The following is an 18,622-nucleotide window of genomic DNA, read 5'->3' as shown; positions in this document are numbered from 1 at the left end:
CTTCAATATGCAGGTGGACTGGGAAAATCAAGTTGGTAGTGGATCCCAAGAAATGGAATTTGTCGAATGTCGAAGAGGTGTTTTTTTTTGGAGCAGCTTGTGACAGAGCCTACCAGGTAAGAGGCAATTCAGGATTTAGTGATGTGTAACGAGGCAGACTTGATGAGGGAACTTAAGGTGAAGGAACCCTTGGGGAGCAGTGATCACAATATGATAGAATTTACCCTGCAGTTTGAGAGGGAGAAGCTGCAACCAGATATAACGGTATTACCATTAAATAAGGGTAACTACAAAGACATGAGGGAGGAGCTGGCCAGAGTTGATTGGAAAAGGAGCCTAGCAGGGAGGATAGTGGGACAGCAATGGCAGGAGTTTTTGGGGGTTATTCGGGAGGCACAACCGAAATTCATCCCAAGGAGGAAGAAACATGCTAAGGGGAGGACAAGGCATCCATGGCTGACAAGGGAAGTCAAGGACAGCATAAAAGCTAAAGAAAAAGCATACAAAGTGGCGAGGATTAGTGGGAAGCCAGAGGATTGGTAAGCCTTTAAAAGCGAGCAGAAGACAATTTAAAAAAGCAATAAGGGGGAGAAGGTGAAGTATAAGTACAAGCTAGGTAATAATATAAAGGAAGATAGGAAGAGATTTTTTCAATATATAAAAGGTAAGGCAGAGGCAAAAATAGACATTGGACCACTGGAAAATGTGGCTGGAGAACTAATAATAGGAAACAAAGAAATGGCAGACTAACTGAATAGTTACTTTGCATCAGTCTTCACGCTGGAAGACACCAGTGGGCTGCCAGAGCTCCAGGAGAACCATGGGGAAGTGGTGAGTGCAGTGACCATTACTAACGAGAAGGTTCTGGGGAAACTGAAAGATCCGAAGGTGGATAAATCACCTGGACCGGATGGACTACAGCCCAGAGTTCTAAAGGAGATAGCTGAGGAGATTGTGGAGGCATTGGTGATGATCTTTCAGGAATCACTGGAGGCAGGAAGGGTCCCAGAGGACTGGAAAGTGGCTAATGTAACACCACTGTTTAAATAGGGAGGGAGGCAGAAGACGGGAAATTATAGGCCGGTTAGCCTGACTTCCAGTAAGATTTTAGAGTCCATTATTAAAGGTGAGATCGCAGAGTATTTGGACGTGCATGATAAAATAGGACTGAGTCAGCACGGCTTCGTCAAGGGGAGGTCATGTCAGACAAATCTGTTACTATTTCTTTGAGGAGGTAACAAGGAAGTTAGACTAAGGAGAACCAGTGGAAGTGATTTATTTAGATTTCCTGAAGGCTTTTGACGAGGTGCCACACAGGAGACTTAAATAAGTTAAGAGCCCATGGTATTCAGGGTAAGATCCTGGCATGGATAGAGGATTGGCTGACTGGCAGAGGCAGAGAGTGGGGATAAAGGGGTCTTTTTCAGGATGGCAGCCGGTGACTTCAGGGGTCGGTGCTGGGACCACAACTTTTCACATTATACATTAATGATCTGGAGGAAGGATCCGAAGACACGGTTGCTTAGTTTGCAGATGATACAAAGATCTGCAGAGGGGCAGGTAGTATTAACGAAGCAGGCATGTTTCAGAAGGGCTAAGAGAGTGGGCAAAGAAGTGGCAGATGGAATACAATGTGGAAAATTGTGAGGTTATGCACTTTCGAAGGAGAAATGGAGGCATAGACTATTTTCTAAATGGGAAGATGTATAGGAAATCAGAAGCACAAAGAGGCTTGGGAGTCCTTGTTCACGATTCTCTTAAGGTTAACGTGAAGGTTCAGTCGGCAGTTAGGAAGGCAAATGCAATGTTTTTTTTATAAAGTTAGAGAACCCAATTAATTTTTCCAATTAAGGGGCAATTTAGCGTGGCCAGTCCACCTAGCCTGCACGTTGTGGGGGCGAAACCCAAGCGAACACGGGGAGAATGTGCAAACTCCACATGGACAGTGACCCAGAGTCGGGATGTAACCTGGGACCTCGGTGCTGTGAGGCAGCAGGGCTAACGCAAATGCAATGTTCGCATTCATGTCAATAGGGTTAAAATACAAGACCAGGGATGTATTTCTGATGCTATATAAGGCCATTTGGAGTATTGTGAGCAGACCCCATTTGGAGTATTGTGTGCAGTTTTGGGCCCCATATCTAAGGAAGGATGTGCTGGCCTTGGAAAGGGTCCTGAAGAGGTTCACAAGAATGATCCCTGGAATGAAGAGTTTGTCGTATGAGGAACGGTTGAGGACTCTGGGTCTGTACTCATTGGAGTTTAGAAAACTTTAAAACCAAGATGAGGAGGAATTTCATCAGCCAGAGAGTAGTGAATCCGTGGAACTCTTTGCCGTAGAAGGCTGTGGATGCCAAATCACTGGGAGTCTTTAAAACCGAGATAGATAGATAGGTTTTTGATCAATAAGGGGATCAGGGATTATGGAGAAAAGGCAGGAGAATGGAGATGAGAAAAATCAGCCATGATTGAATGGCGGAGCAGACTCGATGGGCCGAGTGGCCTAATTCTGCTCCTATGTCTATGGTCTTTTGCCCACTCCAGTTTTGTTTTTTTAGTTTCTGTTTGTTCCTTTTGGAGCTTTAATTTCTCAAATTGACATTTGCTATTTTGTTCTTTTACTTTCTTTCCTTTTTTTCTGTACATGTTTCTATTCTTGTGAGTTCCTTCCATCCATCCATCCTGTACAAAGTGGGAAAGCCAGTAATATCAGATACCAGTGCAGGGTGCTTTTAGTGACCCTGGGTATCTGAATGATCAAGAATAAACTCTTTTAAGAAAACAGTAGTTTTACAGTGATTTAGGATTGAAATTGCTCAATAATGAGCAGGCCCGTCCTCTTTTTAGGGGCTGGTTTAGCACACTGGGCGAAATCGCTGGCTTTTAAAGCAGACCAAGGCAGGCCAGCATCACGGTTCAATTCCCGCACCAGCCTCCCCGAACAGATGCCGGAATATGGCGACTCGGGGCTTTTCACAGTAACTTCATTGAAGCCTACTCGTGACAATAAGCGATTTTCATTTCATTTTAATTTTTCATTTTTTAAAGGAGTTACTCATGAAATCATGAGAATGCATACATTTGTGGTAAACATAAACGATTTGGAGGAAAATGTAGTTGTCCGATTAGTAAGTTTGCAGATGAAACCAGATAGTGTTGAGGATTGTCCAGAGGATACAGCAGGACATAGGCAGGTTGGAGACTTGGGCAGAGAAATGGCAAATGGAGTTTTAATCCAGACAAATGTGAGGTAATGCATTTTGGTCGGTCTAGCATAGAGGGGAAATATAGCAAAACTCTGAGGAATATAAAAGGTAAGAGAGATCTGGGCGCACAGGTCCACAGATTTTTGAAAGTGGCAACACAAGTGGACAAAGGAGTCAAGAAAGCATACGGAATGCTTGCCTTCATTGGATGGGGCATAGAGTATAAAAACTGGCAAGTCATGCTGCAGTTGTATAGAACCCTGGTCCGGCCGCACTTGGAATATTGTGCACAATTCTTGTCGCCACACTACCAGAAGGATGTGGAGGCTATACTGAGGGTGCAGAGGAGGTTTACCAGCATGTTGCCTGGTCTGGAAAGTGTTAGCTATGCGGAGAGGCTAAATAGACTCTGACTGTTTTCATTAGAATGACAGAGGTTATGGGGTGACCTGATAGAGGTCTACAAGATTATGAGCGGCATGGATAGAGGCAGGCACTCTTTCCCAGGTTGGAGGGGTCAGTCACCAGAGGGCATAGGTTTAAGGTCCGTGGAGCAACGTTTGGAGGAGATGTGCGAGGCAGGTTTTTTTACAGAGGGTGGTGAGTGCCTGGAACGTGTCGCCAGGGCAGATTGTGGAAGCAAATACATTAACAGCGCTCAAAAGGCATCTGGACAGATACATAGATATGGAGGGATATGGCATCATAGAGAGTGGCATAGTGTCTGAGGGTGAAATTCTGTCCAATACTTAGCAATGTTTCTCTCTTTTTCATTCTTTTTCCAGCTTGGATGTTGAGAATGTTAACTTTAATTGATCAGTTACCTACCCCTCCAGACGGTCAAAAAATATTTAGTGCTGTTATAACCCACACAAGACCTATGGGGATGGGCCAATTAGCCTCCCCTTGAGCCTTGCGGCATGCGAGTTTCCTGATGAAAGGCCGGGCCCGCATCAATAGAGTAATGAACTAAGGGGCAAGGCTTGTGAGGACCAATAGTGATTCTTGGCCACGTGATTCCCAGCCCAGAGGACCAGGGACTCACGCCAGCTTTGAGGATATTGTGCCTGGCCCACTAATGTGGGGCACGAACCTCGATACCGCCACCAGCAGGGGCATTGGAAACTTAGCGGCACCGATCCAAGTTTCCTTCACAACACTGGATTATCTGCCTCATTGGTAACTCCATTACCGGCGGCACGACAAGAGAATTTTGACCATGGTCTCATCAGTATTTTGTACAGTTGCAGCAAGACTTTGCTACTCTTATCCTCCAACCCCCTTGAAATAAAGGCCAACATTCCATTAACCTTCCTGATTAAGGCGGAACGCCAATGGAGGGGGCAGTTTACGAGCATGGAGAGAACATAAGAACGTAAGAACTAGGAGCAGGAGTTGGCCATCTGGCCCCTCGAGCCTGCTCCACCATTCAGTGAGATCATGGCTGATCTTTTGTGGACTCAGCTCCACTTTCCGGCCATTACACAAAAAACCCTTAATCCCTTTATTCTTCAAAAAACTATCTATCTTTACCTTAAAAACATTTAATGAAAGAGCCTCAACTGCTTCACTGGGCAAGGAATACCATAGATTCACAGCCCTTTGGGTGAAGAAATTCCTCCTAATCTCAGTCCTAAATCTACTTCCCTTTATTTTGAGGCTATGCCCCCTAGTTCTGCTTTCACCCGCCAGTGGAAACAACCTGCCCGCATCTATCCTATCTATTCCCTTCATAATTTTATATGTTTCTATAACATCCTTCCTAAATCCCAACGCGTACAGTCCCAGTCTACTCAACCTCTCCTCGTAATCCAACCCCTTCATCTCTGGGATTAACCTAGTGAATCTCCTCTACACACCCTCCAGTGCCAGTACGTCATTTCTCAAGTAAGGAGACCAAAACTGAACACAATACTCCAGGTGTGACCTCACTAACACCTTATACAATTGCAACATAACCTCCCTAGTCTTAAACTCCATCCCTCTAGCAATGAAGGACAAAATTCCATTTCCCTCCTTAATCACCTGTTGCACCTGTAAACCAACTTTCTGTGACTCATACACTAGCACACCCAGGTCTCTCTGCGCAGCAGCATGCTTTAATATTTTATCATTTAAATAATAATCCTGTTTTCTGTTATTCCTACCAAAATGGATAACCTCACATTTGTCAACATTGTATTTCATCTGCCAGACCCTAGCCAATTCACTTAACCTATCCAAATCCCTCTGCAGACTTCCAGTATCCTCTGCACTTTTCGCTTCACCACTTATCTTAGTGTCATCTGCAAACTTGGACACATTGCCCTTGGTCCCCAACTCCAAATCATCTATGTAAATTGTGAACAATTGTGGGCCCAACACGGATCCCTGAGGGACACCACTAGCTACTGATTGCCAACCAGAGAAACACCCATTAATCCCCACTCTTTGCTTTCTATTAATTAACCAATCCTCTATCCATGCTACTACTTTACCCGTAATGCCATGCATCTTTACCTTTTGCAGCAACCTTTTGTGTGGCACCTTGTCAAAGGCTTTCTGGAAATCCAGATATACCACATCCATCGGCTCCCCGTTATCTACTGCACTGGTAATGTCCTCAAAAAATTCCACTAAATTAGTTAGGCACGACCTGCCCTTTATGAACCCATGCTGCGTCTGCCCAATGGGACAATTTCTATCCAGATACCTCGCTATTTCTTCCTTGATGATAGATTCCAGCATCTTCCCTACTACTGAATTTAAGCTCACTGGCCTATAATTACCTGCTCTCTGCCTACCTCCTTTTTTAAACAGTGGTGTCACGTTTGCTAATTTCCAATCCACCGGGACCACCCCAGAGTTTAGTGAATTTTGGTAAATTATCTCTAATGCATTTGCAATTTCCCTAGCCATCTCTTTTAGCACTCTGGGTTTCATTCCATCATTGCCAGGAGACCTGTCCACCTTTAGCCCCATTAGCGTGCCCATCACTTCCTCTTTAATGATAACAATCCTCTCATGGTCCTCACCTGCCATAGCCTCATTTCTATCAGTCACTGGCATGTTATTTGTGTCTTCCTCTGTGAAGACTGACCCAAAAAACTCTCCCTTATTTCCTTAGATATCCACGGTCGATTTTCCCTCTTTCTACCGTCCTTCCTTTTTGTTGGTATAAACCTTTGCTGAGCACTGTGAAAAATCGCTTGGAAGGTTCTCCACTGTTCCTCAACTGTTCCACCATAAAGTCTTTGTTCCCAGTCTACCTTAGCTAGCTCTTCTCTTATCCCATTGTAATCTCCTTTGTTTAAGCACAAAACACTAGTATTTGATTTTACCTTCTCACCCTCCATCTGTATTTTAAAATCCACCATATTGTGATTGCTTCTTCAGAGAGGATCCCTAACTATGAGATCATGAATCAATCCTGTCTCATTACACAGGACAAGGACCGCTTGTTCCCTCGTAGGTTCCATTACATACTGTTCTTGGAAACTATCGCGGATACATTCTATAAACTCCTCCTCAAGGCTGCCTTGACCGACCTGGTTAAACCAATCGACATGTAGATTAAGATCCCCCATGATAACTGCTGTACCATTTCTACATGCATCAATTATTTCTTTGTTTATTACCTGCCCCACCATAATGTTACTATTTGGTGGTTTACAGACTACACCTATCAGTGAGTTTTTGCCTTACTGTTCCTGATTTCCACCCAAATGGATTCAACCTTATCCTCCATAGCACCGATGTCATCCCTTACTATTACCCGGATGTCATCCTTAAATAACAGAGCTACACCACCTCCCTTACCATCCACTCTGTCCTTCCGAATAGTTTCATGCCCTCTGATATTTAAGTCCCAGTCGTGACCATCCTTTAACCATGTTTCAGTAACGGCCGCTAAATCATAGTAATTCACGATGATTTGCACCATCAACTCATTTACTTTATTCCGAATACTACGAGCATTCAGGTAAAGTACACTTATGTTGGTTTTTTTACCTCTGTTTTGAACCTTAACATCTCCAGTTTTATTCCATTTAGTATTACTGGGCTTATTCACTGAGCTCCCCTCAGTCACTGTACCTTGTACTGTCGCCCTTTTTGATTTTTGACTTTGGATTCTCTGCCTTACACTTTCCCCCTTACTTCCTTTTGCTTCTGTCCCTGTTTTACTACCTTCCAACTTCCTGCATCGGTTCCCATTCCCCCTGCCACATTAGTTTAAACCCTCCCCAACAACTCTAGCAAACACTAGGACATCGGTTCCAGTCCTGCCCAGGTGCAGACCGTCCGGTTTGTACGAGTCCCACCTCCCCCAGAACCGGTTCCAATGCCCCAGGAATTTGAATCCCTCCCTCTTGCACCATCTCTCGAGCCACGCATTCACTCTATCTATCCTGACATTCCTACTCTGACTAGCTCGTGGCACTGGTAGCAATCCTGAGATTACTACCTTTGAGGTCCTACTTTTTAGTTTAACTCCTAACTCCCTGTTTGCAGCTTGTAGGTTTTTTTCCTATATCATTGGTGCCTATGTGCACCACGACAGCTGGCGTTTGATAAGGTTTCCCATGGCAGATTGATGGAAAAAGTGAAGTCGTATGGGGTTCAGGGTGTACTAGCTAGTTGGATAAAGAACTGGCTGGGCAGCAGGAGACAGAGAGTAGTGGTGGAAGGGAGTGTCTCAAAATGGAGAATGGTGACTAGTGGTATTCCACAGGGATCCGTGCTCGGACCACTGTTGTTTGTGATCTACATAAATGACCTGGAGGAAGGTATAAGTGGTCTGATTAGCAAGTTTGCAGATGACACTAAGATTGGTGGAGTTGCAGATAGCGAGGAGGACTGTCAGAGAATACAACAAAATATAGATAGATTGGAGAGTTGGGCAACGAAATGGCAGACGGAGTTCAATCCAGGCAAATGCGAGGTGATGCATTTTGGAAGATCTAATTCAAGAGCGGACTATATGGTCTATGGAAGGGTCTTGGGGAAAATTGATGTGCAGAGAGATCTGGGAGTTCAGGTCCATTGTACCCTGAAGGTGGCATCGCAGGTTGATAGAGTGGTCAAGAAGGCATACAGCATGTTTGCTTTCATCGGACGGGGTTTTGAGTACAAGAGTTGGCAGGTCATGTTACAATTGTATCGGACTTTGGTTCGGCCACATTTGGAATACTGCATGCAGTTCTGGTCGGTTACCAGAAGGATGTGGATGCCTTGGAGAGGGAGGTTCACCAGGATGATGCCTGATATGGAGGGTGCTAGCTATGAAGAAAGGTTGAGTAGAGGATTGTTTTCGTTGGAAAGACGGAGCTTGAGGGGGGACCTGATTGAAATCTACAAAATTATGAGAGGTATGGACAGGGTGGACAGCAACAAGCTTTTCCCAGAGTGGGGGTGTCAGTTACAAGGGGTCACAATTTCAAGGTGAGAGGGGGAAAGTTTAAGGGAGATGTGCGTGGAAAGTTTTTTACGCAGAGGGTGGTGGGTGCCTGGAACGCTTTATTACCAGCGGAGGTGGTAGAGGCGGGCACGATAGCATCATTTAAGAAGCATCTAGACAGGTATATGAATGGGCGGTAACAGAGGGAAGTAGACCTTGGAAAATAGGAGACAGGTTTAGATAAAGGATCTGGATCGGCGCAGGCTGGGAGGGCCGAAGGGCCTGTTCCTGTGCTGTAATTTTCTTTGTTCTTTGTTCTTGCACCAGGGAGGCAACATACCATCCTGAAGTCTCGATTGCGTCCGCAGAACCGCCTGTCTATTCCCCTTACGATTGAGTCCCCTATCACTATAAGCCCTGCCATTCTTCTTACTGCCCTGCTGCGCAGCAGAGCCAGCCACGGTGCCATGAACCTTGCTGCTGCTGCCTTCCCCTGGTGAGCCATCTCCCTCAACAGTATCCAAAACGGTATATCTGTTTTGCAGGGAGATGACCGCAGGGGACACCTGCACTGCCTTCCTACTCTTGCTCTGTCTTTTGGTCACCCATTTGCTAGCTCCCTCAGTAACCTTCACCTGCGGTGTGACCAACTCGTTAAACGTGCTATCCACGACCTCCTCAGCATCGCGGATGCTCCAAAGTGAGTCCATCCGCAGCTCCAGAGCCGTCAAGCGGTCTAACAGGAGCTGCAACTGAACACACTTCTTGCACGTGAAGGAGCCAGGGACAGTGGACGTGTCCCTGAGCTCCCACATCACACGTGAGGAGCATGACACGGGTCTGGGATCTCCTGCCATGTCTTAAACCTTAGGTAAACTTATACAACTACAATTACAAAAAACACGGAAGAAAAATAAATAAATTAGACAATGAAAAGAAAAACTACTTACCAGTCATTTACCAGGTTTAAAAAGCACCTCCTCCCCACCCAGCTTCGAATTCCCAAACTCACTCTTGGAAAGCAGAGAGAAAGCAGGTCAGCTCCATAGGGAGGCTGTGGCAAGGGAAATTGTTCAGGTGCGGGGCAGGGAAGTTTGTGGTAGCTCCAGATCAGACTAACAAGGTCTTTAAGGAATTCTATGAGAGGTTGTACAGGTCAGAGCCACCTGGGGGAGGACGGGAGATGCAGGAATTTCTAGGTGGGCTGGAGTACCCGAGTTTAGGAGAGGGGGACAGGGCTACATTAGAAGGGGCGATAGTGGAGCAGGAGATAAAAGATGCGATTAGGAGGATGCAGTCGGGGAAGGCGGCAAGGCCGGATGGGTTCCTGGTGGAATATTATTAAAAATTCAAAAATAAGCCGGTACCGCTGATGGTGGTGATGTTTGAGGAGGCGATAAGGAAGGGGGTGTTACCACAAACTTTGGGACAGGCATCGATTTCCCTGTTATTTAAGAAAGATAAGGATCTGACGCAAAGGTATTGGCAAAGGTACTGGCAGATAGGCTAGAGGAGTGTCTCCCGAAGGTGATGGGTGAAGATCAGATGGGGTTTGCGAGAGGGAGGCAGCTCTTTTCGAACATTAGGAGTGTACTGAACATGGTTATGGTATCAGCGGAACAGAAGGAAACAGGTGGTTGTAGCATTGGACGCCGAGAAAGCGTTTGGCCGGGTAGAATGGGGTGTTGCTCCATTTATCTACTACCAGTTAAACTACACCTATCAGCTACAATAACCTGTACTTCAGGGCGACCGGCACTGTGCAAATGGATAAAGGTCTTTATCTGGATTGCGCTCGGCTGGTTTGAAGAAAGTGGCTCTGTCTCGGCCGTCAGGTAGCGATTGTTGGTCTTGAACTTAGCTGGCTGTTCCTGCTGTTGGCACAGGCTGGATCCAAAAGAGACAGAACACATAGCTGTGCTCTCTTTTATCCCTCTGTGGTTTCGTGCTCTTTGGGGCGGTCCTTATCCTTGGACCCAATCGTCCCCTATCTGGATGGGTACGGGAGCTGTGATATATCCTTGTTGCATGTGGCCTGTGAATCCACTCAGGGTGATGGTGTCTGTGGTGGGCCATTTGTCCTGTTGAAACATGGTGGAGGAGTTTAAAGTGGTGCGGGATCCTCCTGTATCCCAAATAAAATTGACTGTATGTCCCTGGACTGTGCCTGTAACTACTGGCCTGCTTGATTTGTCCTTGGGTGTGTCACAGACCCATGTTGGGCAGTCCGAACACCGTCAATCTAGGGAGTTAAACGCTAAGTCGTCTGAACGGGCACTTAATGTTATGCAAGGGCCTAACATTGTTCCTATGTGGGGATTTGGTTGTTGGTATTGTTGATGGTTCAGGGGGTTTTGTCGGCATTCGCTGGCATAATGTCTGTCGTGGCCACAATTGTAACAACCTTGTCGTGCCTGTGCTGTCCCTCGTTTACCCATGCTGGGTCCTGGCTAGTCCGAACTGGGTGCATGTTTGCTTCTATATCGTCCTGATCTGACCGTCTGTGTATGGTTTGTTCCCATGCTCAAGAAAGTTGTTTAAGTACCCAACCCTCATTGTGCATATGGTCTACGGGGTCGTAGTTTACACAAGCTATTTGACCTGGGACTGTGGCATGCGAGACTAAGGTGCGGGCCCATTTAGTGGTGTCCTCATTAGGTGTGCGCGGTTCAATTGTACGTAGACTGCCATGAAATGAATCCATAGACGACTAGCAAACACGGTCGGGTGTTCTCCCTTCTTTTGCCTGCAGTGATTTTAACCCTCGACTGGATCTCCTTTGTTATACCCGATGGCATCTAATATGGCTGTTTTCATTTCCTATAGGGTTCCTCCTGCTACATTTTGGGGTTCTGGCAAAGCTGACCTTACGTACTGGCTGAGGCTCATAACTATTACCTTTACTTCCTCCCTCTCATCTAGGCAATACATAACTTTTTGTTGGCACACCTTCTCAAAGAAGCTGTGCAAGTCTGCGGTGGGCAGGAATGGAATAATTTTAGTGCAAGCTTCTCTTAATTGGGTTATGGATAGTGGGGTGATGTAAACGATATCAGGCTCCTCCTGATCCGATGACCTGCGTTCTGTAGTAACTGGATTCACGGGTGAAGAATTGTGAGTGGGGGTGTGTGCTGGCTGTGCAGTCGGTGCTCCGGGTGCTTTTCTTTTTGGGGCGTGGGGGGGGTTCGATTTTGATTTCCCGTGTCCTCTACGTATTTTTGCGCGCTTTCGTTTAATTATTGCCAATCGGTAGCATCTTCCTCATCTAAATCCTGCCCGAAAGTGTACCTGAAGCCATTCTGTACTGAGTAGTGACTGTAACTTTTCTAGCTTCTGTCAGCCTTTGGCATGGTCAACGGTACTCTGCCTCTGTTCCTTAGTGGAGTTGTGGAGCGCTCTCCAAGCTGCTTTTAAATCTGCGCATTTGCTCGTTAGCTGGCCGACCTGTTGTTCTGTTTCCTCTCTTACCATGACTGCACGCTGTGTTTCTTGGTAGGCTTTATCATACTGGGTCTGGAAGCCACTAAGGTAAACTAGACAAGATTGATCTGCGCGTTTTACATCGGCCATTTCCTTATCCTTAGCTGTTCCCTGAAACTGTTCCCAGAGTTGCTCAATTATCTTCTCGCTTTCGTTACTGTTTCCCTCGTTCTTTTCTTCCTTCTCAACTAGCTGTCTGCGGAGCGTCTTCACGACCTCCTCTGTGCCTCGCAACTGTGCCAAACAGGACACTATTGCCATTGGCTTTCTGACTTTCCCTACATTTTTCTTGTGAACCTCGCTCAGGTTCTCCCACCAAGTCTGTCCTGTCTTTTTTTTTAAATAAACAATTTTATTGAGGTAGTTTTTGGCTTTGTAAACAGTTACAGACATCAACAGAAAGAAAGCAAAAAAGGCAAAAATGTGCAATACCTTCAATACTTCAATCGTAACATATTGCACAAGCCCGCTCCCCTCCCACCGGTACTACCCGCTATATTTTCCCTCCCCCCCACCCCCTGCTGATGCTCACTCTCCCGCAAAGAAGTCAATAAATGGTTGCCACCTCCGGGCAAACCCCTGTACAGATCCCCTCAAGGCAAACTTAATTTTTTCCATACCCAGGAAACTCGACATGTCCGTAATCCACAACTCAGTCTTCGGGGGCTTTGAGTCCCTCCACGCCAATAGTATTCGTCGCCGGGCTATCAGGGAAGCAAAGGCCAAAACATCGGCCTCTTTCTCCCCCTGGACTCCCGGGTCTTCCGAAACCCCAAAAATTGCCACCCCTGGGCTCATCACCACCCTTGTTTTTAGCACCCGGGACATAATCCCCGCAAATCCCTCCCAGTACCCCCTCAGTTTAGGGCATGCCCAAAACATGTGAACGTGGTTCGCTGGTCCTCCCGCGCACCTAGCGCATTTGTCCTCTATCCCAAAGAATTTGCTCATCCGAGCCACCGTCATATGGGCCCGGTGAACTACCTTAAATTGAATCAGCCCGAGCCTAGCACATGTCGCGGTCGAATTTACCCTACTCAGGGCCTCTGCTCACAGCCCGTCCTCCATTTCCCCGCCTAGCTCCTCCTCCCATTTAAGTTTCAGTTCCTCTGTCTGGGACCCTTCCTCCCTCATGAGCACCTTATAAATACCCGAGACTCTACCCTCCCCTTCTTTCCCCCTAGAGACTATTCTGTCCAGGATCCTCATTGGCGGGAGGCGTGGGAAAGACGGGACCTGTCTACGAACAAAGTCCCGCAACTGTAGGTACCTAAAATAATTTCCCCTTACCAACCCAAATTTCTCCTCCAAGCTCCTCAAACTCGCAAAGCTCCCTTCCAGGAACATATCACCCACCCTTCCCACCCCCGCCCGCCGCCATACTCGGAACCCCCCATCCATACTCCCGGGGGCAAACCGATGGTTGTCGCAGATTGGCGCCCAGACAGACATCTCCCCTACTTGCCTCCTCCACTGGCCCCATATCCGCAGGGACGCCACCACTACCGGGCTGGTGGTGTACTTGGCCGGCGGCAGCGGTAGAGGAGCCGTGACCAGGGCTGCCAAGCTGGAGCCCCTGCACGAAGCCGCCTCCACCCGCTCCCAAATAGACCCTGTACCCACCATCCACTTCCTTATCATAGCGATGTTGGTCGCCCAGTAATAATTAATCAGACTCGGCAAAGCCAGCCCTCCCTCGCTGCGGTTCCTCTCCAACATCGCCTTCTTCACCCGCGGGGATTTTCCCGCCCAGACAAAGCTCATGATCATCCCGTTAACTCTTTTGAAGAAGGACTGTGGGATAAAGATCGGGAGGCACTGAAAAATAAACAGAAATCTAGGGAGGATTGTCTTCTTTACAGTCTGCACCCTCCCTGCCAGCGACAGCGGGAGTGCATCCCATCTCCGAAACTCTCCCTTCATTTGCTCCACCACCCTGGCCAAATTTAACTTGTGCAGCCTGCCCCAGTCTCGTGCCACCTGGATTCCCAAATACCGGACATTTTCCTCAACCAGCCTAAACGGTAGCCCTCTCAATTTGTTCTCCTGGCCCCTTGCCTGGACCACAAACATTTCACTCTTGGCCGTATTTAATTTGTATCCTGAGAACTGGCCGAACTTCCTCAGCATTCCCAGTATACTTCCCATCCCGGCCACTGGGTGCGACACGAACAGGAGCAGGTCGTCTGCATAAAGAGAGACCCTATGAGGAAAGGCTGATGGACTTGAGGTTGTTTTCGTTAGAGAGAAGAAGGTTAAGAGGCGACTTAATAGAGGCATACAAAATGATCAGAGGGTTAGATAGGGTGGACAGTGAGAGCCTTCTCCCGCGGATGGAGGTGGCTAGCACGAGGGGACATAGCCTTAAATTGAGGGGTAATAGATATAGGACAGACGTCAGAGGTAGGTTTTTTACGCAAAGAGTGGTGAAGCCGTGGAATGCCCTACCTGCAACAGTAGTGAACTCGCCAACATTGAGGGCATTTAAAAGTTTATTGGATAAGCATATGGATGATAATGGTATAGTGTAGGTTAGATGGCCTTTAGTTTTTGACTTCCCATGTCGGTGCAACATCGTGGGCCGAAGGGCCTGTACTGCGCTGTATCGTTCTATGTTCTACCCCGCCCCTCACCATCCCCTTCCATCCCTCTGCGGCTCTCAGCGCAATCGCCAGCGGCTCTATGGTCAGCGCAAACAGCAGCGGGGAGAGCGGGCAGCCCTGTCTGGTCCCTCGGTACAACCTAAAGTACTCCGACATTTCTCTGTTATAAGAACATAAGAACTAGGAGCAGGAGTAGGCCATCTGGCCCCTCGAGCCTGCTCCGCCATTCAATGAGATCATGGCTGATCTTTTGTGGACTCAGCTCCACTTTCCAACACCATAACCCTTAATCCCTTTATTCTTCAAAAAACTATCTATCTTTACCTTAAAAACATGTAATGAAGGAGCCTCAACTGCTTCACTGGGCAAGGAATTCCATAGATTCACAACCCTTTGGGTGAAGAAGTTCCTCCTAAACTCAGTTCTAAATCTACTTCCCCTTATTTTGAGGCTATGCCCCCTAGTTCTGCTGTCACCCGCCAGTGGAAACAACCTGCCCTGACGCTGGCCCTCGGGGCCTGATATAATAATCCAATCCAATTCACCAATCCCTCCCCGAACCCAAACCGTCCGAGCACCTCCCATAGATAGTCCCACTCACCCGGTCAAAGGCCTTCTCGGCATCAATTGCCACCACTACCTCCACCTCCCTACCCACCGGGGGCATCATTATCACATTAAGTAATCTTCTCAGGTTGGCCGCCAGCTGCCTACCTTTCACGAACCCAGTTTGGTCCTCCCCAATCACCTCCGGTACGCAGTCCTCCATTCTAACTGCCAGTACCTTTGCCAGGAGCTTGGCGTCAACATTAATCAGGGAGATTGGCCTGTAGGACCCGCACGCCTTTACCCCGCTTCAATATCAGTGATATAGTGGCTTGCGACATTGTCGGCGGCAGGGTCTCTCTGTACCTTGCCTCATTGAAAACCCTCGCCAAGACCGGGCCCACCAGCTCAGAAAACGTCCTATAAAACTCTAGTGGGTATCCATCCGGCCCCGAGGCTTTCCCCAACTGCATGGCCTTTAGGCCCCACAATACCTCCTCCACTCTAATCGGGGTCCCCAGCTCATCCACCCCCCCCAACCTACTGTTGGGAATGTTAACCCGTCCAGAAACCTTTTCATCTCCTCCGGTTCTTCCGGCGGCTCCGAAGTATACAGCTTGCGATAGAAGTCTCGGAATACCTTATTCAATCCTGCCGGGTCCTCCACTTTGCGCCCCTCCCCATTCCTCACTCTACCTATTTCCCTGGCCGGCTCCCTCCTCCTGAGTTGCTGCGCTAACAGTCTGTTAGCCTTTTCCCCATGCTCGTACACCACTCCCCTCGCCTTCATAAGCTGTTCCACGGCCCTGCTCGTGGATAGTGCCCCCAGTTCCGCCTGTAGTCTCTGCCTCTCCCTGAGTAAACCCCCCCCCCCCCCCCCCCCCGGGGACTCCGCGTGCTCTCATCTATCCGACCATTTCCCTGACCAATCTATCCATCTCTGCCCTGTCTGCCTTGGCTCTGTGGGCCCCAATTGAAATCAGCTCCCCCGCACTACTGCCTTTAGCGCCTCCCACAGGGTCGCCGCTGAGACCTCCCCCGTGTCATTCACCTGCAAGTAACACGTCCGAAGCCTCTCGCAGATCCCCTCCTCCGACAGCAGTCCCACGTCTAGCCTCCATTGTGGGCGTTGGTAGCTCGCTCCCCCGATCTGCAGGTCTACCCAATGCAGGGCATGGTCTGAGATAGTAATTGCCGAGTATTCCGTGTTCTTTACCTCCCCCATACAGTCCCTGCTTAGTACAAAGAAATCTATCCTAGAATATACTTTACGGACGTGCGAGTAAAACGGGTAGCCCCTTCCTGTCGGCTGTCTATCTCTCCAGGGGTCCACTGCCCCCATTTGCTCCATAAACCCTTTCAGCTCCCTTGCCATTGCTGGGAGTCTACCCGTTCTGGGATCCGACCGATCCAAAGCCGGGTCAAGGACCATGTTCAAGTCCCCCCCCATTATTAGCCTGCGAGAATCCAGGTCTGGGATCTTCCCCAGCACTCTTTTAATGAAGTCCACGTCTTCCCAGTTCGGGGCATATATATTCACCAGCACCACTCTTCTCCCCTCCAATCTGCCCCGTACCATCAGGTATCTGCCCCCCCTGTCTGCGGATATGCCCTCCGCCTCAAATTGCACGCGCTTGTTGATCATGATTGCCACCCCCCTGGACTTCGAGTCCAAGTCCGAGTGGAAGACCTGGCTAATCCAGCCCTTCCTTAGCCTGGTCTGGTCAGACACTTTCAGATGTGTCTCCTGCAACATATTTACGTCCGCCCCCAGAGCCCGCAAGTGCGCGAACACCCGCGCCTTCTTAATCGGCCCATTCAGTCCCTTGACGTTCCAGGTGAGCAGCCTGGTCGGGGGGCACAACCTACCCCCCCCCCCCCCCCCCCCCCCCCCACCACGCCGGTCAGCCATAGCCTTTCTCGGGCCGGCCCCCGGCCCGTGCGTCGCGCCATTCCTGGACCGCCCTTTGGCTACCTCCACCCTCTACCTTCTTTCCAGTGCCTATTTCAAGTTCCTCCCACGTCAGCAGAACAACCTCCCCCCCCCCCCCCCCCCCCCCCCCACCCCCCCCCTTCCACCCACATCCCCCGATAGCCCCCCCCCCCCCCCCCGCCATCCACTGGCTGCGATCTACCCCCCCACCTGACTCCCTTGACTAGCCAATCTGCTAGCCCGGTGACTCAACACTCCGGTGCCTTCTTGTCTCATTCCCATTGTTTCCCCGTCCTCCTCCCCACTCCCCGGCGCCCCATCCCCCTCTCCAACCCACTGGAGCAAGCCGTCTCCAGTATCCTCCGCGAGCTGCACAAAAAGTACAAATCTGCCCAAAAAGGAAAAAACAGAAAAAAGAGGAAAAAACAAACAAAAAAAAACCCTATGAGAAAAAAGAGGAAAAAAAAGTAAACCCCCCCCAAACCAATGTCCTTGAAAAAAGGAAAGAGTCCCAAATGTTCCACTTGGCACCTTTGGCCCAGCAAACCGTTGAACAGCAGTCCAGGCCCATTCGACGTACCTTCCCACGGTAATCCTCTGGCCCTAATTCGCGTCCATGGGGCCTCTTTTCGGGACCAGCCCCTGATCCCTCGCAAAATCCATCGCTTCTTCGGGCTCGGAGAAGTAGTAGTGTTGACCCTGGTGCGTGACCCATAGGCGAGCCGGGAACAGCAGACCAAACTTCACGTGTTTCTTGAACAGCACCTCCTTGACATTCTTAAAGGCTGCTCGCCGCCGAGCCACCTCCTGGCTTAGGTCCTGGTTGCGGAGAACACTGTTGTTCCACGTGCTGCTCCTGGCGCTCTTTGCCCACCGCAGCACCCGCTCCTTGTCCACGAACCTGTGGAACCTGAACCATCGGGCGGGGGGGTCCTCCCGGCCACCCCTGCCTCGCCTGCACTCTGTGTGCCCCCTCCAGCTTCGGCGGTCGCGGAAAGGCTTCGGCCCCCATCAGCTGCTTCAACAGGTCTGCTACAAACGCTGCGGCATCAGCTCCCTCAGCCCCCTCCGGGAGGCCGACCATCCTCAGGTTGTTCCTGCGGACTCTATTCTCCAGCTCCTCCACTCTGTCCAGCAGTCTTCTCTGCCGCTCTTTCAGCCCGTCAACTTCTAGCGCCGCAACCGTCTGTGCATCCGCCTGCTCCTCCACCGCCTCTCCCAGCTCCTTAACTTTAACATCTTGCGCATCCAGCCTCTGGTTCAGCTGATCCACCGCTTTCTGGATTGGGTCCATGCTGTCCCGCTTCAGTGCTTCAAAACTGGATTTCATTACCTGGAGCATGTTATCCAGCGCCTGCTGGATTGCTGAGTCCGGGGTCCGTGTGTCCGCCATCTTGGTCCCAGGTAATTTTCTTCAGGTCCTTGCCTCTGTCCCTTTTTCTCCTTTTTCTTCTGCCATCTGGACTCTCGCTGTTCT

The 18,622-nt window shown here is 49.0% G+C and overlaps 1 protein-coding gene across 1 annotated transcript in view; it reads left to right on the top strand.

Moving 5' to 3' along the window:
* The window catches only part of pak1ip1 (PAK1 interacting protein 1), a 148,347-nt gene that overhangs the window by 61,909 nt on the left and 67,816 nt on the right, over positions 1-18,622 (top strand). The window lies entirely within an intron of this gene.

This window comes from Scyliorhinus canicula, chromosome 5 (assembly GCF_902713615.1).
Source record: "Scyliorhinus canicula chromosome 5, sScyCan1.1, whole genome shotgun sequence".
NCBI lineage: Eukaryota > Metazoa > Chordata > Chondrichthyes > Carcharhiniformes > Scyliorhinidae > Scyliorhinus > Scyliorhinus canicula.
This window is presented reverse-complemented; position numbering and strand designations above follow the sequence as displayed.